Genomic DNA, 25525 nt, shown 5'->3' on the forward strand with positions numbered 1-25525 from the left:
AATCAGCAGCACAGAGCACACCGGCTCGCATCTGGCCGTATGCAGGGTGCGTGTGTGAGCAGAGATAACTGCCCAGCAGACCCTGCCGGGGACTGGCACCCTGCCTGCGTCGCCTCATCTTGCCCCACAGCCCCTGCAGGACGTTTGTCTGCTCTGCCTGGGGACTAGCACCATGGCCAAGCCTTGGCTGTCCTGCCATGGCAGCACGGGCTGGCTGTCTGATCCTGCCCACCCCATAGAGCCCCTGAGACAGTGCTATCAGCCCAAGGGCTTCCCACAGAGGAGGATGCAAGGGGGGCAGGATGTCACACCTCACAGGAGACATTTATAGGTGCGCTACTCCATGCCGGCATATCAAGACATGGAATGGAGACCCAGGGAGCTGTGCAGGCCTCCCGGGGTCTCTCTTGCCACCCTGCCCAGCTCACAGCAAGACCTTCTCCACTTGGCCCCCATCCAGCCAGTACCAGGAATGGCCCTGCTACTGTTGCGTTTGTCAAGAAGCAATGGCCCTTATCTCCTGGAGCCTGTCTCCTTGCTTTCTGGGGCTTTCCATCCCTAGATACCTTTCTAAGAACTGGGGCTGCTGCCTGTGCTATTCAGAAGCGAGGAGTCAGTTCAAAAAAAAACAAATATAAACAGCAGAGGTGAGGTGCGCGCACATGCACACGCCGCTGCTGGAGCCAAAGCTACTCTACCAGTTGCTTTCATCACCGCGCTTTAATTATAAGGGTGGAGCATTGCAATAAATTATTTCAGTAATCCAGTGGAACAACAACGATTCAAGTCTTCCCCCGTTTACCAAGAATCTCTGCCCTGGTTTCCAGAGCACACGCTGGGTCGCTGCCTGGGCCCCGCGTGCCTGGCTGCTGGTGGGGGACCGTGTTTAGTAATGCCATGCGGCGGGTCAAAACACATGGGCTGCACAGTACTTCCTTGGAAAAAGTCACCTCCAAAGTGGGAATGAAGCACGAGGGCATCACTCAAAATCCCTTTTAGCCTGGCCCCAAGAGTAGCTTATTTAAGTCACCGGTTAATCCCATTATTTGTTTCTTGGCCAAATAATGGTTAATCAGAAGGCAGTTCCTGCCCCAAACTTTTATAGATAAGTGAGAGCAGATGCCACAGGAGACAAGCACTAATTCCACTTGGTTTTCCCCTTTTCCGGGCAGTTTTTGTGTCTGCCCCCATGCAGCACTGGCTTATTTTAAGAGAGGCGTCGCCAGCAGACCAGGTTGGTTTTTTACAGCCAATATTTCTTGCAAATGTGGGATATTCCCCAGGAAACTCTTATTGCTGAAGCTACGGTGGGAGGGCCGGCACAGAGGGGAGCGGCACTGAGCCAGGCAGCGCACCAACACAAGCGCTGCCAACGCTGACCGTGCAGGGAGCCGGGGAGGGCGGCACCAAGGGGGGCTTGCCTGCTGTGAGCCATGGGGTGGGCACGGGGGGGTCCCAGCCACAGCCCAGCCGCGGGAGCCTCCTCCAAGCCAAGAGGGAGGCAGCAGGAGCAGCTGGTGCGTGCTCAGCCCGCTGTTGACAGAAGCCCGTTCGGGAAATGCGGATTATCTCCCGTGCCACTACAACAGGCTGTCAGGTCGCTGGCATCCCGGAAGATCAAACGGCAGTCCAGCGGCAGAGCAAACAGAGGGTGGGAAGGGCTGCCCGCCCAGGTGATGGCCAAACAGCAAAGGGTTAATGGTTATCCCTGCTCTTGGCACATCTAGCAGTGGACGAGTGCGTGATGCCCAGCATGGTGCGCTGGCGGTGGCTCCAGCAAGCTCCATCAGAGCATTGGCAGCCCTGCTAACGCTGCGACAGTTCCACGGCACCAGCACCCTCCCCACAGCACGTGTGGGGCAAGCAGGGGACACTGCAGGAGATAACACAGTGCCTGGGTTGCTCTGTGGGGTCCCCAGGAGACCCAGAGGAGTTCCCTTCCCCACAAAACACTGGGGACTGAAAAACACCTGCACTGCATCCTCTGCTGTTGGATCAGTTGGGTCAGTTGGAGCTGGGGGTCCCAACTGAACCCAGGGACTCCCCTTTGGGGTATCTCTGGTGCCCCCTCTCCGATGGGAAACATGAGCCCTTCCAACACCAGCCACAGCATCACAGCCTGGAGAGCTTCTGCTTCAATGGGAGACAAAACCCATCCCCCAAAGCTCTGCAGGGGACCCATAGGTAGGTGCCATGGGATCCCATGTAGCAGGACACCCCTGTCGTTGACCTTCCAGTGCTAAGTCCCTGAGAACAGAAAGTGAATCTGTCTGAGTTTTACTCCCTGTCCTCTCCTCTGTGTGGGGCTGGCCTGCCTGGAGAAGGGTCCAGGAGCCCCCAGACCTGCCCATCACCCCCCAAAGCCCCCTTCGCCTCCTGAAAAGAAAAGAGGAACTGAAAATGAAATTAAAGCATAATTCAATCCGGAGCAGGTCCAGAGTAAAGTCATCTGCTCTTATCGTGTGCTGGCAGGCTCTTCCCGCTCTGCAACAAACACAATGTTATCAGGGCACAGAGGGCAGATTCGTTTGCACCGACCCATGGAGCTGCTGTGTCCGCCCTGCCTGCCCAGGCCTGGGGAGCACTGGGATGCACGGCTGAGGTCTGGGGCTGCCAGAGGCTCTGGAACACAGGCAGAGCCCTGGCAGCACCAGCAGGGAGCTCGTCCCTAGAATGGGGTGCTCTGGACAGGGACCACATCCAGTGCCCCCATCCAGGCTCATTCCAGCCAGGGGAGCTGGGTCAGGTCTTTCCCAATGAATGTCACTGTGGAGTAGACACTACGGAGGGACAGGGGTTGGTGGTGATGTCTTTGCCTACAGGAACATACATGGTACCATCTCCCATGGAGGCTGCTGAGCCAGCAGAGCTGGGCGCCCTGACTCCCCACACCGTGGCACCCTGCAGACCCAACACACGCTCCCGGCCCCACTGCGCAGCCTGGACCGCATCCTGCTTTGATCTCTGCCTGCTGCCTGGCTGTGCCCTGGCGGCTGCGGGTCCAGCGCAGCCCTCGCCGTCCTTCTTTATATACCCCTGTTATTTTTAACTCTGCCTACGCAAATCCCGAATCCGGAATGAGCAGCGGCCGGGGGCCAAGGGGAAATGGACATGGTGCAAATTTCCTGCCCTTTTTACCTCTCTTCCTCTATAACATACAGCAACGTTTTTCCTCCACTGCTTAACTTTCACTGGTTCAGGAAAACTGAAAGCACTGGGCTCTGCACAGAGCCACGGGGTCTGACACTGCGATGGATGGGGTATCCCCCAGCTTGGAGGGGACATCACACCTAGCACGGTGCCAAGAGATGTCCCAACCTGTAACACACCACAGCCTCCATTGTCAGCACAACATGCTCGAGGTGTCCTGCCAGTCCTCGCAGCAGTGGCCTCATGTGTGAACGGGTGCACTCATGTGCCAGCCCAGGGCCGCATCCTGCCCCATGGCCCGGTGATATTCCACAGCTCCATCCACAGGAACTGGGTCTGGACCATGGCTGTGGGAGGCATTCACTTTGGCTGCCACCAGTACCCACATTGGAGAAGACCTGTGCCACCCCAGCAGCTCCAGGAGTAAAAGGAGGAATTGCTGGTTTCTGCTTCCTTGTGGGCAGCAGGGGAGGCCAGGATATTTTTCCCACTAACTCTGATTTATCTTTATGAAAACAGCCCAAGACACAGTGCCAGCAGGTTACGCAGAGAGTTTCACAGTAGGCATCGTAGTACGGCTGCGTAGCACAGGGGACGTGCACATTAAAGCCCTTCTCTTGTGCACTGGGGATTAACAGCTGTACATCACCTATGAGCAATTCAGCTGCAAAAGTTTCAACTAATCCTGGTAAAATCCACCACTCTTCTCCGAGCAGCCTCCATCCCTCCTTCCCAGTCATACTCTAAGGTATTGAGCCTCCAATGAACTCACACTCTTAATGGGTGGGGAAAACCTCCTTGCCCTGCACAGGGGCAGGGAAAGTGCTGGTCAGCCCTGCTCCACGCCATTTCCCAGCCCAGAGAAAGCCTGGCTGGCCCCGGAGGCTGGGCACTGGTGTGGCCATGGTACGCGTGGCACTGCCGCCCCGGCACAGGAATGACTGTCCTATGGGAGCTGTGGTGTGGGGCTGAGCAAACGGGCTGTGCCATGAGTCACTGGCATCCATGGGGACACAGCCCTGGTGAGAGGCAGAGGGGGACAGTGCAGGGGACAGCAGGACACACAGGGAGCTGGGAAGCTGTCCTGCTCTGTGGGGAGGTTGTTTTCCAGCACATCTGATTTTGTTATTCCTCCCGTGCAGCCCGCAGCCACCTCGCAGGTGTAAATCACACAGTGCAGTGCATTGCACAAAATAACTGCCCTGCTGCCATCCAGTGCCCCCGGGACATGCACTGCACCAAGGCCACCTATTCCAGCATGGGACACCAGCCCTGGATCACAGCGTCCACACACAGATGCTAAGGTGCAGTTGCCCACGTGCAGCCCGTGGAAGTGCATCCTCCCACCTGCAGCACACACAGACACTTCTGGCAGCAGCCGCCTCGTATCGGGAGCAAATCCCTTTGTGCCATCATTACATAAAGCTGCTTCATTCTGCTCCAGGAAGTGGCATTTAATTACCCTGGTAGTAAATAGGTTTGCAACATATTACAAAAGGCTCTATTTTTTTTTTTCCCCAGCCCTGCTCATGCTCTGTGCTGGTGAGCTCATCCCCTGGGAATACCGGCTCCAAAATAGATTTGCTCCCTTGTTGGAAATAATCAAATGGGAATCCAAGCTGGCCGAGCCCAAGCCCAATTCCTCCCTTTGTTCTGGGGCTCTGGCAGCGAAGGGGTTCGGAGTGAGGCGACAGGAACTCGCCTTCTCTTTAATTGACCTCCGATGATGAAACAATCAACCAAAGGATTTGGAAATGTGCATCCAGTGAGATCATCGGGAAAACTTCTCCAGGAAGGAGCCTGGGGAAAGGAAGGTGGCGGTAATCCACCTGCTCAGCCACCTTGGCAGGCCTCGCTGCGTGGCACGGCTCGGCACAGCACAACACGGCCGCCCAGCGCCCCTTGGGACACCTTGCTGCTGTTTCGTGCCTGCAGCTACCTTTCCAGGGCCAATACTGGGGAAGGGGGAGTGGGACCTGCCCCAGGTGAGCTGAGCAAAGACAGGGGGTAAATGGCACCACTTCCCATCCACCACTGTGCCAGTGGTAGGGTCACATTGTCAACAAGTCCATCCCAGATGCCTCTTGGTCCCAAAGGCAAGAGGGTGCCTGGAGCACCTGCTCCCATGGGACACCCACCCCGGTTTCCAGCCCCAGCTGCTGGGTGCCCATTTATCCCGTGACAGCACCAAGTGGCAGTGCTGCCTGTCTCTGTCCCTGCCACCCCAACCCACACTGTGAGCGCTGTCACCCCAACGGGCATCTCTAGGACCTGCTATTCCAGGGTGCTGCAGAGGGATAACCCTCTCATCCCCATCAGGGCTGCCTCCATGGGGATTTCAACCCCTGGCACCCCTTCTCCAGCCTTTCTTAGCCCAGCAGGAGGGCAGCCACCCGGGATGTGCTGGCATGGCTCCCTAGCCCTGGCTGTGCCACCGGGGCTGCCCCGGCTTCCCCAGCCCGGGCGAGAGCAGTCCCCGGCTTGGCATGCGGCAGGGACTAATTTTGGCCCAAAGGGTTTCCCTCCTGCCAGCATGGGTTTGAAGACAATCTTAGCCCGAGTCTTCCTTCCTCGGCTGCCAGCGACCCGGAGCCGGGCTGGTGTGTTTGTGTTGTGTGTGCATGTGTGTGTGTGTATCTCCAAACCACAACAAACATTTCAGACTCGTTTTCTTTCTTTCCCCTCAGTTTTTTTTCTTTCCCTTTCCCCTCCGAGCCCTTGGCTGTGGTATTTAAATAGTAGGTGTGGTCCCGGCGCTGTGTGCCAAAACCAACACCAGCTCCGGAGCAGATAACCCTGCGAGCAAACGCAGCAGCGAAACCACGCCGGGCTGCCGGGATCGCTGTGCCAGCACGGGCAGCGCTGCCCGGTATGGTCATGGCACGGCCCTGTGGGCAAGAGGGCACAGCGTGGCTCCTTGGGCCACGAAGGCTTGGCTGGAGCAGCTCTGTGCAGCTGGGAGCTGTTTGGGATGGACCCAGATGGCCTTCGTTTTGCTTTTTCATATATAAATCAAGGCAAAACATTTTGCTTAATCGTCTGTTTTTACCTTATAAATGATAAAAAGGATTTTTTTTTATTAAAAATGCTACTTTTTTCCCCAAAAAAGTAGAGTGTGAGCAAGTGGGAGGAGAAGTCCCTCCAGTGTTTTAAGAGGAACTTATAAAGAAACTTTCTTACGCCCTGGTGTTTTTCTCATCCAAGCCAAAAGCCCTGAACTATGGTGAACGTCATGTATTTCAGCATGAGTCACTCGGAGAGAACCGGCTGCTTCGCCTACTCTGGCTGTGCTGGCAGTACCGGTGTGCACCAGGGACAGTGGAGACAGTGGGGATGGAGGGAATCTCTGAGTGCTCTTGGCCCAAGGATGGACAGAAACAAATCTGGACAGGCAAGAGAGGGATGAAGAAAGATCACTGCTGAGGCAGAGCCTGAATCCTGCCTTTTGCCGGGGGTGCAGATGCTCTGGGGATGGACAGGGCTTGCCTTGGAGCAGCCATTAAGATTTGAAGCTTTGTGGCACAAGCATAACCCTCGGGAAGCTCCCAAGCTCATTGCAGGTGAATGTACACACACGTGTGCAGTGCTGCAGGTGCCACAGTCAGTCGAGTCAGAGCCGCAGCATCCCGGCTCCAGCAGAGCCTGTGCTTGGCTGCCAGTGTTCCCCAGGGCAGCACCTACATCCGAAAAGACAGAGGAAGAAAGATCCTTATCACAGCCTTCAATGCCCGAGCTTTCTGCAGGGCTGGCAGGGCAGCAGGTGCCTCGGAGGGCAGGTTCTCACAAGGTTTTGATCCTGAGGGGACCCAGTTGCCATTCACAAGCAGTGGGATAGCAATGCAGTGCTCCAGGGGAGGGATTAGGGGGAAACCTGAGATTTCCCAGCCTCAGCATGCACACATCCACCCTTCTCCTCGCTCCCTGGATGGCTCTGGTGCAGCAACCCCAGTTTGCTCCTTCCCTTAGGTGCCCTGCGGGAAGCAGGCAGGAGGTGCACCGCCATCCCGCAAGTGTGGTCCCAAACACCACCCTGGGGGTGAAGGGCCCCAAAGCAGAGCTCACCACCCTGGGATGAACGGTCCCTGGGACCCCAGCTCCTGGGGGTGATGCCAGGAGATGATAATGCTCCTCTCCACCTGCTCCAGGGCACTGTGCTGCTGGGGCTGGAGCCCAGCACCCTGCCCAGAGGATGTGTCCCCTGACCGGACACTGCTGGGGATGGCCAGGGGCTGTTTGTCGCTGCGCTGGTGCACGGCCGTGGCCGGGCGTGCGGCAGGAGCAGCAGCACACCCCTCCCTGCCTCCCAGCCCTACAGCGGCTGCGATGCTGGAGCGGAGCCGGCCGGGCGTGCAGCGCATCGCCAGCAGCGCAAGGTGCACAGCGGGGCCGGGATCCACCCAGCCCGTGGCAGAGTAGGAGGGTCCTTGGCACTCGAGGTGCTATTTTAACATCCACAGCCGAGCCGGATCCCTGCCCGACCTCGGCGTGTGTTCAGGCTACAGGCAAACAGCCCCGAGCCCAAACCCAACCTCTAACGGCCTCCATTTTCCTCGGCTCCATCTTCCCTGCCGCTGTTCCCAGGTGCCAGCGATCCCAAGTGCCATTGAGGGTCTCGGCGCAGCCGCTGTGTTCTGTGGCTCTCCGGGGACCACTTGGCTGCACTGGCCTGTGTCCCAGCGCGGAAAGGAAAATAAGGTTCGGATGTCACCTCCCCAGTCAGGAGAGGAAAAATCTTTCCGACAAAACACGCTTTTAATCCCTCACCGAGCGCAGCCAGAGTTGGAGCCCCCGGCCCCTCAGATTCCTGGACAAACAGGGAATTTTCCACCTACATCAAAGCAAAGCCATGTGGTTTTGCAGGATGGATGCAGAGGCCGTGCTCCGTGCACCTGCCTGCCTGTCCCCTTGTTTTGGAAAGTGATGGTGACCATGAGGCACTGCACGGGACCCTGAGGTCCCCTGTTCCCCACCATGCCAGTTCAGTCCCTCCTTCCTCGCCTGGCACCGTACATACTGTGAGGTCCAGGTTGCCATCAGCCCTGAGAAAGTCCCATGGACCCCTATATCCATCTCCCACCCCAGAGATGTGGAATGAATGGGGCCTGACTGAACTCATGGCTCATATTAGGGTTAGTGGGCTGCTGGACGTGTGGGAGGTTGTGTGTCCAGGCCATGGCTGAGCCCACACCACGGGGTAAGGAGAGTCAAGGGGGTTGGAGAGGGGATCTCTAGGGGTAAGACCACCCTGGCTCCGTCGCTACACCCCATGCATGGCCCCACATCCCTCATTCTGCGCTGGCGCTGGGTCTGCTGGATGGTAGGCAGAGTTTCTATGCAGCTACAGTGAGGCTCTGTGTAGCTCTCCATGGAGCTGGGCAGCAATGTGGGGCTGGTTTTTGGCTGCTCCTTAGGAGGAGGGGACCCAGCGCACATTCCAGACAACAGAACAACTTAGGGGATGCGGATGTGGAGTGCCACAAGGTGCCATGGGGCCAGTAGAGCAGTACCAGGATCGTGCTGGGAGCAGGAGCAGAAAAGTCTTCCTTGCTGCCTCAGGGTGTTGGAGGCTGCCACATCCCAGTGGGACTGTGGCCCAGCATTGCTCTGAGTGCTTGGGTGGATTTAGGGAGTCAGCATGCTCCTGAGGTGGCTCAATATGGTGAGTCTGCTCCAGCTCACCTGGTACAAATGAGGCCACAGTGGGCACAGGGGCTGGGGGGACACCAAGGGGGCTCCGGCCATGCCTGGTCACCTCCCCTAAACATGGATGAGGGTCGCCTCCCCCAGCCTGTCTGTGTGTGGGTTTGATGGACACATCTCCCCTTTAGCCCAATCTGATGCACTTCAAAGCTGAGAGCAGAGCCGAGCTCCAGCCCTGGGGTAGGAGCCGCCTGCCCTGGGGGCATTAGTGGCAGGCAGGGGGACAAGCGGGCAGCCGGGCCTGGCAGCGGGAATGGTGGGAGATTCCTCCGGGAATGTGCACTTCCCATAAAGAGGCTGGTTCCGGGAAGCTATCGAGGCTGCGATGCTCCGCACCTGAGCCATCAGCGCGGTGATTACGGGGCCACTCAAGGCGCCTGGGAACCTTTTTGTCTTCATCCAGGTCTGCTTCCACCCGGCGGTGATTTTGGAGCTCTTCTCCCCTCCAAGTCCACAATTGCAGGGTCATTTGCATCTAAAATGGGACCTGGGCCCCTGAGCAGCTCCTGATAGCGGGGGCTGGGTGCTTGCTCGGGCACTAAACCCGCTAATGCAATCAGCGGGGCCGGAGGCTTCTGCATATCAAAGGTCCCGGGCTCTCTTATAGCAGCCTCCCGGCCACAAACCTCCCCTCCGCCGGCTTTCATCACCGCCTCGGTGGTTGTCACGCCGCTCAAGGCAGCCCCTGGCCGCGGGGAAGCCCAAGGAGCAGGGATGAAGGAGGGACATCAGCCCTCCCTGGGGGCCGGGATGGGGATACCTCTGTGTCTGCACCCTGCTCCTGAGGTTTCCCTCCCCTTAGACCAGCATGGAGGAGCTCTGGTCCCCATGCACGTTGTGGAGGAATGCGGCCATGGACAGGCTGGGAGGGGTGCAGCCCCCACCACCCACCCGGAGCCAGGAGCACCCACAAACACTGTGACTCATGTGTGGGGTTAGTAACAACATCCTAAAGGAAACTGGCTGGAGCAGCCCTGGCCCACATTCCCTGTGCCAGGGAGTGGCACCATCCTCATCCAGCTGCAAGGTGTCCCTAGGGAAAGGGCCGGCAGCCTGGGTGCAACATACCAGGAGAGCACTGCTTGGCATCCACCTAACGGGGTGCTGGGTGCTGGAGGCTGGGCTGGGTGGGATGGCCAGCACCCCAAGGTGGCCTGGCTGTAGTTGCTGGATCTCCCAAGGTGTGCCTGCAGCTCCACCAGCATCTCCTCCTCTTGGGAAGTGCTTTCCTCCTTGCTTATCCTCTATGCACATCCACGGCCCCTCCAAGAGCACCTTCCCTGGGTGCGGAGAGGACACTGCCCTGTGGCCCAAGGTAGCCATGCAGAGATGTGGTCCCATGTGCTGATGGCATTCTGCCTCCAGCTCGTGACATGAAAGCCCCTTTGGGTCATTGCATAATCCTTGCCATAGGCAGGTGCTGGAAACCAAGTCCTATCTGGATGGGCTCCTCGCTACAGCTTTCCTGGTGTCCATCTCCATCAGTGTCCCAGGTCTGCTGAAGGGATAGCATGGTGCTCCTGAAGGAACACAAGGATACCTATGCAGTAGCACAGGAGCGCTGCCTGCACTGGCTTAGTGCCATGCAGGGAGCTGGCTCACAGCTCCTGGCCAGCAGCAGGCTCTCATAGCAAGCACAGCTGCTTCCCCATCCTTCTCCATAATCACCCCTCTACACCATAATTGATGGCACTGGGAGGACCCAGCAACTCCCAACCCTCTGCACCCCTTTGTACGGATCAGGATGGGGAACATCAAGTGCCTGCACAAGGGATGGGGCCCCACCACTGCCTGCACCATGCCTGATCTGACCTGCTGGAGTTGGGGATGGGCTTCTGGCATGACCAGGAGCCCTCTGCGTGCTAGGGAAGGAATCCCAGGCAGGGGAGCAGGTTTTGCCCTGCCTGCCGGCTGCTTGGTGCTGCCCGGTGTGCATGGTGAGTGTGGCAGGACGCTGGGTGACTGTGACAGTCCCACCCTGGTAGGGAAAGCTGGCACTGACTCACTGCCCTCACCAGCCCTGCCTGCTGGATGACTCCTGTACCCTGTCCCATGCCTCCTGCCAGCCCCTCTGTGCTCCATATAGCAGTGGCTGTGGGCCCATACCCTGCAGGGTGCTGGGAGGATGCTGGTGGGGATGGCTGCCACCTGCATGAGATGTCTCTTGAACCCGAGGATGGAGGGACCACACCACACCCTATGGCAAAAGCTGCACCACGGTCACCCTCCTCCTGTGCCTTGTGGTCTCTGATTCAAGTCAGGAGCAGGAGAAAGTCCTCTGGGGCAATACACACTCAACCCCTCCTGCAGGGTCCCTCCATCCTCCTGCTCCCAGCCAGTGCATGGGGCAGGGAGAGCAGGAGCCCTTTTGGGACTGTCTCTGTCCCCAGAGCGGTGTCTGGCTGCCCCAGGGCTTGCAGGGGTGTGTTGTGTGTGTAACCCAGAAGAAGGATGCAGGCAGCACATGCACGCATCCAGGATGGAAAGTCAGGTTGGTGTTCAGTCCCCATTTTGGGAAGGGGGCCCAAGGTAGGGATGGGGCAGCAGGCAGGAGGTGGGGAGGGGATGGGTTTGGAAACCTCCCCAGCAGGTTTCGCCGGGGCTAGCTCCATTGCACAGCACTGCTGCAGCAAGCTGCTACCTGTCTCAGTGCAGGAGGCTCTCACAGTGTGCTGTACCCTCTGATCTCGCCATGTGCAGAGTGGTAGCAGGCCCAAGAGCAGCTCTGAGCGCGCATGAGGCCCAGAGCCCTGTGCTGATTGCAGCAGGGAGGACATGGGATGGGGAGAGTTATGCCCAGGGTCTGGCAGCAGTCAGAGCAGGGGCCAAGCCCTGCCTGCCCCAGCCATCCTGCACAAGTCCTGCAGGCACCCAAGCTCCTGGAGACCTGCACCAGCTCCCAGCCAGCTCCCCCAGGCTGCAAGAGTACAGCCTTGGGTGCACTGATGCTGCTCCCTGTGCTCCCACAGCTAAAGATGGGCCACATGAACCAGGACATGGAGCAAAGGGCCCTAAAAACTGCTCTAGATAGGTGTGGGGTGACAGCATGGGTGGTGGTAGGGTGGTAGGGGCTGCAGGTTAGTGGGGGCTGGTTTCTGCAGGCAAGGCTGGGCAGTTGCACCCCAGCTCTGCTGGTGGTGCTGGTGGTGCTGGTGGTGGTGCTGGGTAAACCTCTCGGTTTGCATTTTTGGGGGTCTCCTGCAGCCCTGCTCCATCCTGGGGGCTGAGTACAGCGACGGGCAGAGCAGGAGGATCAAAGGGGCGGGGGAGAGGAGCAGCTCGTGAGTTGTGGCTCATTATCTGTTATTAACATCTGTAATCTCCCGGAGAGCAAACTGAGATTTACAGCCTGTTATTAGGCTGTTACTCAACCTGTTGTGCAACAGCTCCATTTAAAAAAAAACCTGAATGTGATTAATAGCCCGCTAATAAGGGGGAAATCTCTCCTATTTAATTCAAACAGCCTCGGCTTCAGCACTTCAGGAAGGTATGAGCTGGCTCCTGGGATCCCCTGGGACCCTCCATGCCTCAAGACACCAGCCCTGGGTTGGGGTCCTTGGCAGCAGTTGGTCCAGCTCCCGCTAACGTGTCTGGGCTCTCGGGTCCCAAAGGGTGTGCAATTGCCACCTCCTTCCAGTGATGTCTCCGCGCAAAGAGGGGTTCCAGCTGGTCCCTGGCCATTCCCTGTGGTCACCCTCTGGAAGAGGTGGAAACTCTGAGTCAGCTGCGGTTCTTATCCGAACATCTCACCTTTTGTTTGGCCGTGACTCGCACCTGACTCACTTTGACCCCGCAGCTTCCTGCCCTTCTGCCTTTCACTGCCCGTGGCCCGAAGGGTGCCCTCTGCCCCCAGATGTCCCTACCCCAGGTACAGCATCACCTCTTGGCTCGCATCCGCTTTTCCAGGCACCCAAACCTGCCTGTAAACACCTCTCTTGCTGTAAGACCACCGCATGGGAGTGCTCTCTGGTTCCTGAACGCCTTTTCCACTGCGACTTCGCCTTTCCAAGCTGCCCTTAGTAGGATAGGGACAAGCCAGGAAGCGTCACATGGCTGTTCCATCACATTACATCTCTGCACACTATTTTCATCCCATCTGTGCCCCAAGGACCTGTCCCTGCTCCAGGAGGGGGCCATCAGCACACTCTCATGGGGAAGAGAAGATGCCAACAACCCCCTTGCACTTTGCAGCCTGGATTTGGCCCCTCTTGCTCAGTCAATGGCCTCATTCATCTGGCTTTTGACCTGGTGACTGAGCACTGTGGTTAACTGGATTGCAGCCAGCCTCATTCCTACCTCCGCTGTCAGCCCGAGCCCTGCCTGCACTCCTGGGATGCTCCAGGAAAGCCACCACCTGAGACCCACCTCTCTGCAGCCTTTCCCTCTCCCTGTGGCATCAAATTCCTTGGCCACTTCCCTTTGGACACACACTGGCCCTGCCCAGAAGGACTCACAAGCTCTGTCCTAGGTGAAGAGTGCAGGCACCCAAGAGTTGCTGCCACTGCCTGCTCCTGTGGGGTCTTCTCCATCCCTGATTTAAGGCAACATCACCTCCAAATGCCTGTGCTTCAGGTCTTACCAGAAATAGCTGCTTTCCAGAGCCATCCTCTGCCTGTCCTGGAGTGGTTGGAGGCATTTAGGAGCAGAGAAGCAGCTCATGCCACATCCAAATGACACCCAGGGAGGGCTGGGTGATGTCTGGGCAGCTTCTTCCAGCAGCGTAAGGTCTGTTTGGCAGCAAACACACCAGGGGAGGGCTGGGCTGGGGTCCCACAGGGCACGGGCAGCATCCATGGGCACAGGGACAGCAGCACATCACGATGGGGGACACAAGCCTAGAGCTAGGGTCCCCAGTTCCCACTCCTGACCACCCTGCAAGCTTTGGTTCACCCTGCCCAGCCACTGTCACCCACCCATGGAGCTGCCATCACCCACCATCACCCAGTGCAGGGCTGAAGCCCTGGGTACATGGCCCCTGAGCATCCAAAAGCTGCGGGCAGGCGGGTGGGCAGCCGCACCGCGGTTGCTCAACGCTGCAGAGGAAGGCGAGCTGAACCCGTCCCCGCGACCCACACACTTAATTAGGGCCTGCTGGCCGTGCCTCGTCAGCAGGGTGCCCTCGCTGCCCCGGCAGAGCGTGGCTGCGTGGAGCCTGGCCGTGCTGGCAGGCCTGGCCCTGCCTGCGCCTCACGTGGCACCGCAGCCCGCCTGCATTTCCCACATTCCTGCCAGCTCTGAGTCACCGGCACCTCCGCTGCCAAAACCCTTGCCCGCGCCTGGCCCTGCCGCCAGCTCGTGCTGGCCCCGCTGCCCGCGCATGGCTCCATGCAACACCATGGGTACTGTCCCTGTGAGGATGCTCCAGGCTCCCCTACCCTGCCCCATAGCTGGGTTTCCCACCCTGGACCCCAGCAGGGCAAATGGCTCTGCCATGCCCTGGGGATGCTTCAGTGCATCCTGTGGGGAGCTTGGAGAGCGACCACCCTTGTACCCTTTGCCTCAAGCAGCCAATGGAAAGGGTTTCCGTCCTCCACCAGTGCTTCCCAGCTCCAAGCACTGCCTCCCTAACCTCCTGCTGCCTCCTGCCCGGCTCACTGTGGTGCCTGACTCTTTCGAAGAGCACAGTGGTGCTGCCAGCAACCTCACCCTGCTGGCAGCCAGTCTGCCCAGCCCTGGCCCCTGCTCAGGGCCACATGCACTGCCCCACATCCCCATCCAGCCACACCAGGAGTGGCATTCCCCAGCACAAGGGCTGGCCTGGCATTTGCGAAAGTAACCATGACAGAGGCGTCAGGCACATGGGGAGCACTTGTCTGGTGGCAGTGGGTGCCAGAGAGGCTGTGGGGATGGGGCGCAGAGGGAGGGGTGCATGGGGGTCCCCCCTAGATTCTCCCCAGCAGCCCCTCAGGATGGCTCACTGTCAGCGGGAGCACATGTGCTTCTCCCACCAGTGTGCCACCAATCCCCGCGTGGCACTTCTCAGATCTACTGTGGGGCCTGGCAAAGCTGTGCCAAGGATTGTTGAGACCTGGCCCAGTGCTAGAGCAAGGTGTGACCCCCAGCATACCGTGGCAGTGACCCCCACCCTGGACGCCTTCCTGTGGGGCCATGGGCTTCACACCAATACCAGCATGTGCGGCACGTACCAGCACCGGTACCAGTGGTGGCCGAGCCAGGGACAACATGGCCATGTGTGTGGAAGCCACACAGGTGGAGGACAGGTCCAGGCAATCAGCACACCACAGCACCTCACCAGTCCTGTGCTGGGACAACGGGGTGGGGGATCAGTCTGCATATGGGATGGAAAGGAGCATGTGGATGTGTGGTAGGGGTGTGTGTGGTCTGGCGGTGTCCATGGGGGTGTGCCATATGTCTGTCCCCATGACACATGTGAACCCAAACTAAGCCGTGGGGCAGGGGAGGTGTGAGGTAAAGGGGTTGGTGAGTGGGCACATGGTGGGGTTGCATGCATGAGGTATGTGCATGTGGGTATGGCAGGGGGATACATGGTGTGGGGTCTGGGTAAAGGACACACGGATGTGGTGCTCATGGTGTGTATGTGACACATAAATGTACGTAGGACATGTATACACTTGTGTGAGTGTTGCACATGCTTTCAGATGGGGGCATTTGTGGGGTGCATATTTGGTATGCGGGACACTGATATATGCACAGTGTGTTTGGAGGAGGTGTGTGTGTGTAGGCTGTGCATGCAAGTGGGACATATGTGCAGGCATGTGCATAGCACCTAGGAGGATGCAGTAGAGTGGGGTGCAGGGGGTGTGCACATAGGTGGTGTGTGTTACACAGCAGTGTGCACTGCAAGGTGCATGCGATGCCATGGCATGTGTCCATCCACCTGCACACACGTGCGAGTGTCCCTAGCAGCAGCTCCTGGCGCGCGGCAGTGCTTTGGTGAGCACCACCAGCGGGGTTGGCGAGCTCTTGTGCGAGCAGGTAGCTGGGGACCAGCCCCAAGCCCTTCCTGGTGCCTCTCCCAGGAGCAGTGGCTCCAAAGCCACGACACAGGGGCCAGGCTGTCTCTTTCCGGCTGTTTCCCAGCCTGTCAGGCCAGTCATGTTGGGTCTTGCCGTGATTTCCCGGATGGCTGCTTGGCACCTGCCTCTTCCCCATCCGGATGGGCAAGTTCCTGGAGCCCCAAGCTGGGGCAATGCATCACCCTGGCCCTTGTCCTGCCTCCCTGGCTCCGTGCCCGGGCTCCAGCATCCCACCCCAGTGCTGGGTGGCTCTGTACCGTGCTGTGGAAGCCCTGCTGAGTGATGCTGGGCGGGCAGTGAGGGACTGGGGCTGCGAGCGCTGCGGGCAGGCACTGAGTCACGCCAGGGAAAAACCTGCCACCTCTGTGCCGGGTGGTTGGGGCGGCTGGACTGGATGGACAAGTCAGGCCTGGGCGGGCGGTGCGGAGCTGTGTGCTTGCCACTGTGACTGGAGGATGTCCCGGGATCGGTGTTGGTGGGGATGGGCATCTCCCGGTGATGGAGCTGGGGATGAGGTGCCCACTGGGCAGGGGCTCCCCCAGGGCTGGGAGCTGGGCAGGCAGGGCCAGGCTGGGATGGCCCCAGTGAGCCAGGCTATCCCTGCCACTGCGCAGGGTGGTACCAGCCGCACAGGGATGCTTGGCCCTAAGGAGAGTCCAGATCTTTGGCCAAATTCACACTGCCCATGGAAAACCCCTTTGCCCACAGCTCTGCACCAGGAGTGAGGACGCCGTTTTGAGCAGAAGGTGTAGCTACAGCCACAGGCGGGCACATGGGAGCTGCTCGCTGTGCTGAGCCCTGCCCTGCTTCCCTGTTACCACAGCCTGCCCAGGGCAACTCAGGCCATGCCACCGTTTGTGCCCTAGCAGCAGGGGAAACTGAGGCAGGGAGTGTAGTGGAAGAGATGTGCTGGGTTAAGCCCAAAGGGAGACACGCACAGAGCCAGCAGCCCTGCCCAGCCCTGAGCACTGCCAGAGCATCCTTCAGGGAGAGATGTAGATGAGGCTCAGGTACTGTGGTGATGCCAGACCCGTTTCAGTGTCCCCAGCAGCCAGGGGACTGTCCTAGGGACAACCCCCTCCAGGCCATGCAAGGCTGTGCCTCTGTGCCTTCCTGGCCACACCAGGCAGGACATGGACTCTTGGCTGGGGTAGGGGAGGTATGCACCCCCCCAGGAATTAAGTGAAGGGAAAGGTTTGGAGCAGCCCATGGGAGTGAGGAGTGGGGCTGTGACTGCTCCATCTCTGACTGCTGAGTCAGGGTCTCCTTCCTGAGCAAGTGAGGCCAGATCCTGGCTGGCAGAGAAGGGATACAGCCCTGTGGTGCCCAGAGGCTGGGCCCTTGAGCTTGGCTCTCCATCCCTAATGATGTCCCTCCCATCCATGCCATGACATCTTGTTAATGAGCCCTGTAGCTCCTACTGGAAAGGTACTGGGAATATTGTCCTGCTGCAGCCATAACCCTTCCCTGCCCTGACTGCTGCAGCCTGCCTTGTACCCACTCCTTGCTGGCACCCAGAATGTGAGGGTGCACCAGACGTGGGGACCCAGACTCTGGACCACTGACAAGTTCAGATTCTCCAGTAGAGCCAGGGTGTACCCAGCTTATGTGGTCGCATCCAGCGCCGCAATTATCCCAGGGAGTGGGCTGGGGACAGTCATGTTAGGGAGACCCAAAGGTCCCCATGGTACCTGGAGGGCAGCAGGGTGGAAGTGCAGGGATGGGACCAGGCTGCACCCTAGGTGGGTATTTGGGATGCAGCTTTGCCCACCACAGCCAGTGGTGGTTGGGTGGCAGGGCCAGGGCCTGCCATGGTGTAGGGCAGATGGGACAGCAGCAGTTTGCGTCACTGGAGGAACTTACTGCTGGGTGTGAGAGGGTGGCAGAGCCTGGCACACCTGCACGCACAAGTGCATGGGTCTATGCATGCCTGGCACACACATAAGGGTGAGCAGAGCATGGGCTCATCCTCTGCAACAACATGTGGGCAGCATCTGCAACCCTTTCCCCGGCTCCAGCACTGGCTAATCAAAGCAGTGTCTAAGGTAAGGGTGTTGGACACAAGGACATCAACAAGCCCACCTTGTCCCTATTGTCCTTCACATTGTCCCACCAGACCCCTCATCCCATGATCCATGCTTGCCTGGGGACAGGACAGATAGGGCAGGATCCCTGCCCCAGCCTGTTATTTCAGCTCTAATGGGATCCCCTGCTGTTCCCCTTCATCAGGGCTGAATGAGGGGCTGGCTAATGAGGAGACTGTGATTAGCCAGGCAGGGGGCTGGCTCTGGGCACAGGGAGGCTTCTCTGAGCCAGGTAATGACAGGCTTTTGTCCCCTCTCCTCCTGCCCCCGACTGAGACAGGTGGATGAGGATGCCCCGGGCAAAGAATGGGTACCAAAAGGCCAAACTCAGCAAGTCCCGGCCATTCCCACCCCCCTGCAGTGTCACACTAAGGGAATGTCTTGGCTCGGGGAGCCTGGCTGGGAGCACAGGAGTCTTATCTCAGGACCCGGGAGTCCTGTCTTGGGGCCCAGGAATCCTGTCTCCAGCTCAGCTGCCCAGCCTCATTATGTCACCTGTGGGGAACATCCTAGCATTGTCACCCAGGCCTGGGGTTCCTGGCTCCAGCTAGGAAACCCATCCCGCCATGAGGTCCTGCTTTGGGACACCATGTTTCTAATGGCCAGGGTGCACTCACGATGGGATGGATACCTGCACAGTGTACAAAGACACATGGGGCCAGTTGCCCCTCACACTGCTCCCCCATGCAAGGGCCAGCATGAGGGTACACAACAGCTATCACCACTGCGGACACATAGTGGAATCTATGGCTGCTGGGACCCAGGGACAGGGTTGAGCCAGGCCTGAGCTGGATGCTGCTCCTGGGAGTGACTAGGGTAGAGCAAGGAGAGAAGTGGGACCATCTGCCACCCTGCTGTGGATGCTGAGGGTACTCTCAGGCCTTGGAGATGGAGGTGTGGGTCCCCACTTTAGTCAGGCTTACATGGCTAGTGCTTGGACATGTTTCAACCCTGTGGGTATTACCTGCACCCAGTGAGGCTGCAAGGACACAGGGAGCCCAGGCTGGAGCCAGTAGTGGGACCCAAGTGTACCTAGCACACCAGGCAGGTTCCATGCTGCCTGGCAATCAGGTGGATGAAGAGGCAGATGGATCATGTGCGATGGGCTGGGAATAATTCACTGCTCCTGAGGAAATATATCTTCCACCTGGAAAGGAATCTGCCCCCCTCCACCCTCAGCCCAGGAGGCTGCAGGGGCAGGGAGGAATGTGCAGATGGGCTGCTGCACCATGAGCAGGGCAGGCAGCACCCCTCACCAGGGCAGAGCACCCACAGTGCCACCATACCTGTCCAGGACCCCTCTGCCCCATGGATGTGAGTGCAGACACATCAGTGGGATGCTGCGGAGGAAGCTGGGGTCACTGCCAGCTGCTCACCCACCCTGCAGCTGGACATGCAGCAAGGCCAGCATGGTCCCTGTGCTGGAGGCATGTACTGGGGTGAGCTGGAGGGAGCTTCCTGATCCTGATGGCCACCAGCAGTCCAGCAGCTCCCATCCCTGTGTATGGATGGGAGGGTGGTCCTGCAGGGTGCAGAGAGATGCCCCAGCAAGGTGCAGTGCCTGCACAGCTGTGGGAAAAGGCTGTGCCAAGCAGTGCCAAGAGGGCTGTGAGCCAGAGCGGCTGGAGGGCTCATGGGGAGGGTATAGCCTGCATGCCCCAGCCCATCACTGCTGCGTTAGGGAAGCCAGCTGCATGGCAGGCCCTGGCATGAAACAGCGTCTTTGCTGAACATCTCTCTTGTCTTAGCATCTCCCAGGGGATGCAGCATGTTCCCCTGTGGGTGTCCTGGCCTTGGCACCACCGAGTGTGTGCACTGACATGTGTGTGTGCATGCATGTATGTATGAACAAGAGCATATTGACTATGCATGTGACATATCTTTGGTCGGGGCTAATTAGGTAGTAAGGTAATCAGGATACAACCCTCCCCCGCTGGCTTTCTGGGGACAGCAAAGGAGACAAGTGCAGACCAATGGGACACGGGTCACACACAGCATCCCTGAGCCACAAACAGCCTCACACCATGGTCTGGAGGCAGATGTTTCCTGGGGAGGGCTTTCCCCATCTTCAGCCATGTTACCCCCATCCCTGTCCTCCCTGTCCCCAGCTCCCTGCCTCTCTGGGGTAACAGGCTGAGGTGATGAGGACAATGGACCAGCAAGGATGCTGGAGGAGGCTGCGAGGCTGAGGGAGGTTGTGCACTGAGCCTGGCGCTTTGTCCTCATCACCTCAGCCTGTTCCCCAGCTCAGCGGCCTCAGCTCTCCAGAGTGGACGGACACATCAGGGGTCACCCTGCAGAGCCCAGCGCACATGTGTCCATGCCACACGCAGTGGGCAGGACTGCAGCAGCATGTGGTCCTCTCCCTGGCACCGCCACAGTCCCCTGCTGGTCTCCGTGTCGCTCTGACGTCCTGCCCCGCACAAACATTCCCTCACTCCCGGCCATGGTAAATATTGTTGCAGGGCAAACAGTGAATCAGCCCCCTTTGTCTGAGTGCTGCTGGCAGCCCCGGCTTGTTCAACTGCTGTTTAATGACCCTCCAGTTGTGTACCCTGGAGGTACTCATTAACCCCAGGCTGCAGATGGTGAGGAGGACTGATCTGAGCCAGCCAGGAACAGTTTGACAGTGATGAGGATCGGCTCCGAGCAGATTCTGGTGACCTTTTACCAGGTGCTGATGTGCCAGAGGTTTCCTCTCACACGTCTGCAAGGTGCTGTCAGCCCTGTGTGCCCACAGGCCTGTGGCCACCCCACAATGAGACTTTACTCGAGGCAGCATCCCCTTCAGAGCATCCCCCTCCAGCTCAGCCCATGCTTTTGGCACAGCCATGGGTTGCAGAGGAGCTGCTGGCTCTCACGGAAGGATGCTCAAGCCCCCGTGTGTGGCAGGAGGGTTTCAGAGGCCTCACAATGGGAGCCATGTGGCGGAAAGATGTGCAGCACGGATTGGGCTGGCTGATTAGGACCAGGTGGAAGTGAGCAGAGGGACACCCTGAGAGGTGCAGGATGCAGGACAGGGGCTGGAAATACACAGTCCAGGAAGGACGGGGCAGGAATTGACCAAAAGCCTGGTGCAGAGCAGGGAGATGGGGGCAGGTGGAGGTACAGAGCTGCTGCTCTGCCCTTGATGCCATCCCATGGGCTGCAGAGAGGTTGCACATAGGAAAGCCCTTATTCACAGGAGGAAACCCGCAGAGCCTCAGGACCCCCCACTGGTGGGGCTGGGAGGGTGCAAACGCACCCGGGTGTGCACGGGCTGGTGCCAGCAAGGGGTGGCTCCACAGCAGCAGTGCTGGGACACTTGTGGACAGGTAGAGACTGGTCTGGAGCAGCCCATGGGTACTGTGCCCATGGGACCTCTTGCCAACGCCGTGGGGCTGCTCCTGCCTCTGCCTGGTTCCCATTCAGGCAGCCCTGGCTCTGCCCCAGCAGCTCGGCTCCACCCCACATTGTAGGATCTGGCTCCTCCCTCTATTGTGGTCCTGGCCCCGACCCTCCTTGTGGCTCTGGGCTTGGCTCACGGTGGCCCCTTGGTGGCCTGTCCCCAGGGAGCAGTGCCAGCGCAGCCCGGGGACACACCATGCACCAGCTTTGAGGCTGGGCCAGTGGTGCCTCAGTCGCAACACCAGTGGCACAGGTCCCCAGGGTGGTCCCCAGCACCAGGCAGGTTGTGCCCAGCACCACCACAGCAGGTACCAGGATGCCAGCCCCACTCCCCTTTGTCCCCACACAAACCTGTTCCCAGCGAGCCCGGCAAACAGGGCTGGTGGCAGACAACAGCACAGGGCCTGGGGCCATCCTGCTCCTGCCAGCGAACAGCCAGAGTCAACATCTCCAGAGGAACAACAGCAGCGGCTGCATCTCTTCCCCTGAGGGCCCTGTGGGACCGGATGAGGGCCGTGGCACGGGGCAGGACCCTGTGCCCGTATCCCCATAGGGCAGCGCAGGACCTGGCGATGCTGCTGACAGAGGGGCAGTGCGGTGAGGACCGCAGAGGCTGTGCGGGGTGCCCAGCGTGCTGGGCCGGGGCTGCCAGGAAGGCCCCGATAAACATCCAGCCTCTGTGTATTTATGACCGAGGATATTTATACCGCAAAGTCCTTTAAATTTAGCTGGGACACACCCAACCACCATCCAGTGCTGACGGCCGCGACGGAGCTCCCTGCACAGACTGTGTCAACGCAGGCGGTGTGTGCAACAGCGGCACCAGTGTGCTCCAGGACAGGCACCCGAGGACCAACACCCACTGTGGGGTCCCACAGGGGAAGGTGGCACTTCTCATGGGGGCAGGATGAGGCTGGCACCCAGAGGGACAGGGCTGCTGGGGATGACAGCACAGGCTCCGTGTGCGTGCAGTGAGGACACTGGTGTCACTAGGGCAGCTCCACATCTCCCCTGACCCAAAACCATCCCAGGCCAAGCTGACACCTTCCCATCCCACCACTCAGTGCCATGCAGGGCTGCTTGTGGGATCAGAAACCACTTTAGGGTTACATCCCAAAATTACAGCTCAGAGCTCAGCTGCGGCTGGGCTTGGAGCAGTCGCAGGGCTGTGGGGCATGCTGAGCCATACCGGCTCCACAGGCTTTGGCCTCTGTCCCACTGTCCTGTCCTCCTGTCCCTCTGACCCACTGCTGCGCTGTCCCCCTGTCCTGCTGTCCCCTTGTCCCGCTGTCCCTCTGTCTCGCTGTCCCTCTGTCCCGTACTCTGCTGTGCCTCCGTCTCCCTGTCCCGCTGTCCCCCTGTCTCACTGTCCCACTCTCCCCCTGTTATCCTGTCCCCCTCTCCCGCCGCCCATCAGTCCCCCGCTGTGCTGTCCCGGCCGGTCCCCACTCTCAGCAGCAGTGTCTGCCTCCCTCTGCCGGCAGCGCGGCACCCACAGCCTCTTCGGGAGCTGAGGGAGCTCTGGGATTTGCGGTCCTCAGCCCCAAGGCAGCGCTGTCCCCGGCAGCCAGGCCCCCGGCCCCGCTCCTTCCCCTCCACCCAGCTTTGGGTGGAATACGGCATTTTGTCCCCACACTTCCCGGATGCTCCATGTGCGCTGTATCATCGCCACAGCATCATCTGCACAGCTGGGTCTGCAGTTTCGTCAGCAGACGTTTGGCATTGCCGCTGCCCCCGTGGTGAAGTGCAGAGCAGCCCCAGGCACCCACAGGCCTGGGTGTCCGGTGTGAACCCTGTGTAAGGTGCCACAGGCACTCGCCTGAGCATCCCTCAGCACTTGCAGCCCTGTGCTGTGTAGACGTGCTGCCGTGCTCATCCTACCACACTGCTGGTCTGCCCAGTGTCTTTATCAAGTGAATTACTTGTCTTGGAGAGAGACCCGATATGTTTGGACAGTTGAGGTCGAGTTTACCCGAGACAAAGGCAGTGTGTGCTAGGATCCCTACCTGTTCAGCCTCTATTAATTAGACCCATCATGGTTTCCCCTATTATTCCAGGGCAGATGTGAAGCCCACCAGTTTGTGATTGCTCTTGACAGCTAAGACAGCCCCATGTCCTCCTGTAAATGTGCTGTGCTTTATCTGGCTCTGGCACCAGGCCTTCCACCTCCAGCTTGCCCTAAAATCCCTGCCTAAAAAGTCCTAAATGGCACATTTCTGAGCAGCATGGAGCTCAGGGCTGGCCAGCCTGAACCAGATCTGCACGTCCATCACCCCAGCATCCCACCCCATGGGGACCATGCACTCGGGTGCTCCCATGTCCTGGGCCATCCCTCCCAGCCTTTTGCAGCTGTCCCCTCTGTTCCCATTCTTCCCTTGATGCTGACAAGTCACATTAGGAGCTGCAAAGCCCCATGGCAGGGTTGACCGTGGTGTGTGCCCCGGGGCTGGCAGCTCTGCGTGGCAGAGCCTGCCCATGCCCACAAGCTGCCTGTCCCCCACGCATTCCAGAGCCTGTTTCCAGGATGGGGGACACTCTCAAGCAGCACAGGGAAGGGATATCTGGATTTTATCTGCTGTGAACAGCCCCGAAGGGGCTCCTGCAAGCTCTCTCCTGGGACACCAGAGCTGTTCTGGGGACAGTGGGTGCCGGGCTGCAGGTGACCACCGGCACACACGGAGTGGGGGGCACCCCAAGAGGAGACGGGCCTTGTCCCTGCCAGCAGCAGCAGCGCAGGGGACCCAGGCCGGGCTGTCCTCACCGCTCGCGGGGAACAGGACCCCCGAGGGTGCCGCAGGAGCCGGCGTGGCTGCTTTGCCGGCGGCTGCAGTGAGCGGCAGCGGTCCGCAGAGGGAGCCCGGTCCCTTCCCAGCCCTCCCGGCTGCGGGGGATACCCTGGCACCGGGCCCACATCCTCCTCTTCCTCCTCCTTCTCCTTCTCTCTCCGGCTCAGACCGGCAACTCCCCTCCGGGCCCTTCTGCCCATGAGATGAGAGTGTGGGTCCTCAGCACCCACCAGGTCCCCTGCGGGGTCCCCTGCGCAGAGGGGGCAAGCTGCAGGCCATAGAATGGTTTGGGTTGGAAAGGACCTTAAGCTCATCCAGTTCCAGCCCCCTGCCATGGGCCGGGACACCTCACACTAGACCAGGCTGCTCCAAGCCCTGTCCAGCCTGGCCTTGAACACTGCCAGGGATGGAGCATTCGCACTGGAACTACCTCTTTCAGTGCCTCACCACCCTCACAGTAAAGAATTTTTTCCTTATATCTAACCTCAATCTCTCCTGTTAAGGGTGAAACAGCAGAGGGGTGACCCCCCTCCCAGGCACAGGTGAGTCCCTCCTGAGCTGTGTCCATGCAGTACCCCTGCCTCCATCCCCTGGACCTGTGCTGGGAGAACCCCAATGCTTAGGGGGTTCCCAGCATTCACATCTGGCTGTGTCTGCAGGCAGTAGCCGTTGCACCCGCCCGTCTCTATCAGCCTCAGGAATTTTACCCATCCTGAGGTCCGTGGACTTCACCCATAAGGTCCCTCCAGCTGCCCCTTCCCACTCTGGGACCCCCACTCCAAACACAGCTGGTGTTTGTTTCACACCAGGAGGTGCTGGTTTGTCATGATCCCAGTGAGAAGGGCACTCAGACTCTTGAAGTACCAGTTAAAACGCTCTTTATTAGAACTCACACCATAGAGGCGCTACTAGAGATAACGTTAGACCCTTTCAAATACAGGAACCCTGAGCTGCACAGCATCAAACAGACCTCCAAGCCCCCAGCCTGCAGACCCTGCCAGTGGAAAGGGTTATCCCGTTTTAGTCATTTGAGCTGTTATAGATTTTTTTTCTCAGAAGAAAACAGCTCTATTCATTATATCGACTGCCGAAAATAAAAATGCTTACATGAGAACCTCTTGCTGATCTTTTAGATGAAGACACCAGGTGTGAACTCCCTGCAGACTCCTCTATTACAGCGTGGTTTCTACCCTGGCTGAGCTCACCCCACAGCCAAGGGATGCCCATAGCACAGGTCCGGGCCTGCTCAAGCTTGCTGTAATGTGGGTCACTAACTCTTCGGTGTCTCCTGGCCAGGATCACAGCAGCACTCTGGCTGTAGCGGTGCAGTCAGAGCTGCAGGGAGCTGTGCTGTTTCCCAGCCCCATGCTGTCACTGTGCGTTCCACACACACACCCCCCCCACCCCGGAACAGCCCAGG

The 25525-nt window shown here is 59.1% G+C and overlaps 1 long non-coding RNA gene across 1 annotated transcript; it reads left to right on the top strand.

Moving 5' to 3' along the window:
- The first annotated feature begins 1156 nt into the window (after window positions 1–1156).
- LOC136010849 (uncharacterized) lies at window positions 1157–4593 on the top strand. The gene is made up of 2 exons (XR_010611028.1): window positions 1157–1234; window positions 4293–4593. It is a non-coding gene; the product is annotated as an uncharacterized LOC136010849 (long non-coding RNA).
- Window positions 4594–25525: the final 20932 nt, after the last annotated feature.

This window comes from Lathamus discolor, chromosome 3 (genome assembly GCF_037157495.1).
Source record: "Lathamus discolor isolate bLatDis1 chromosome 3, bLatDis1.hap1, whole genome shotgun sequence".
In the NCBI taxonomy this organism is placed as follows: domain Eukaryota; kingdom Metazoa; phylum Chordata; class Aves; order Psittaciformes; family Psittacidae; genus Lathamus; species Lathamus discolor.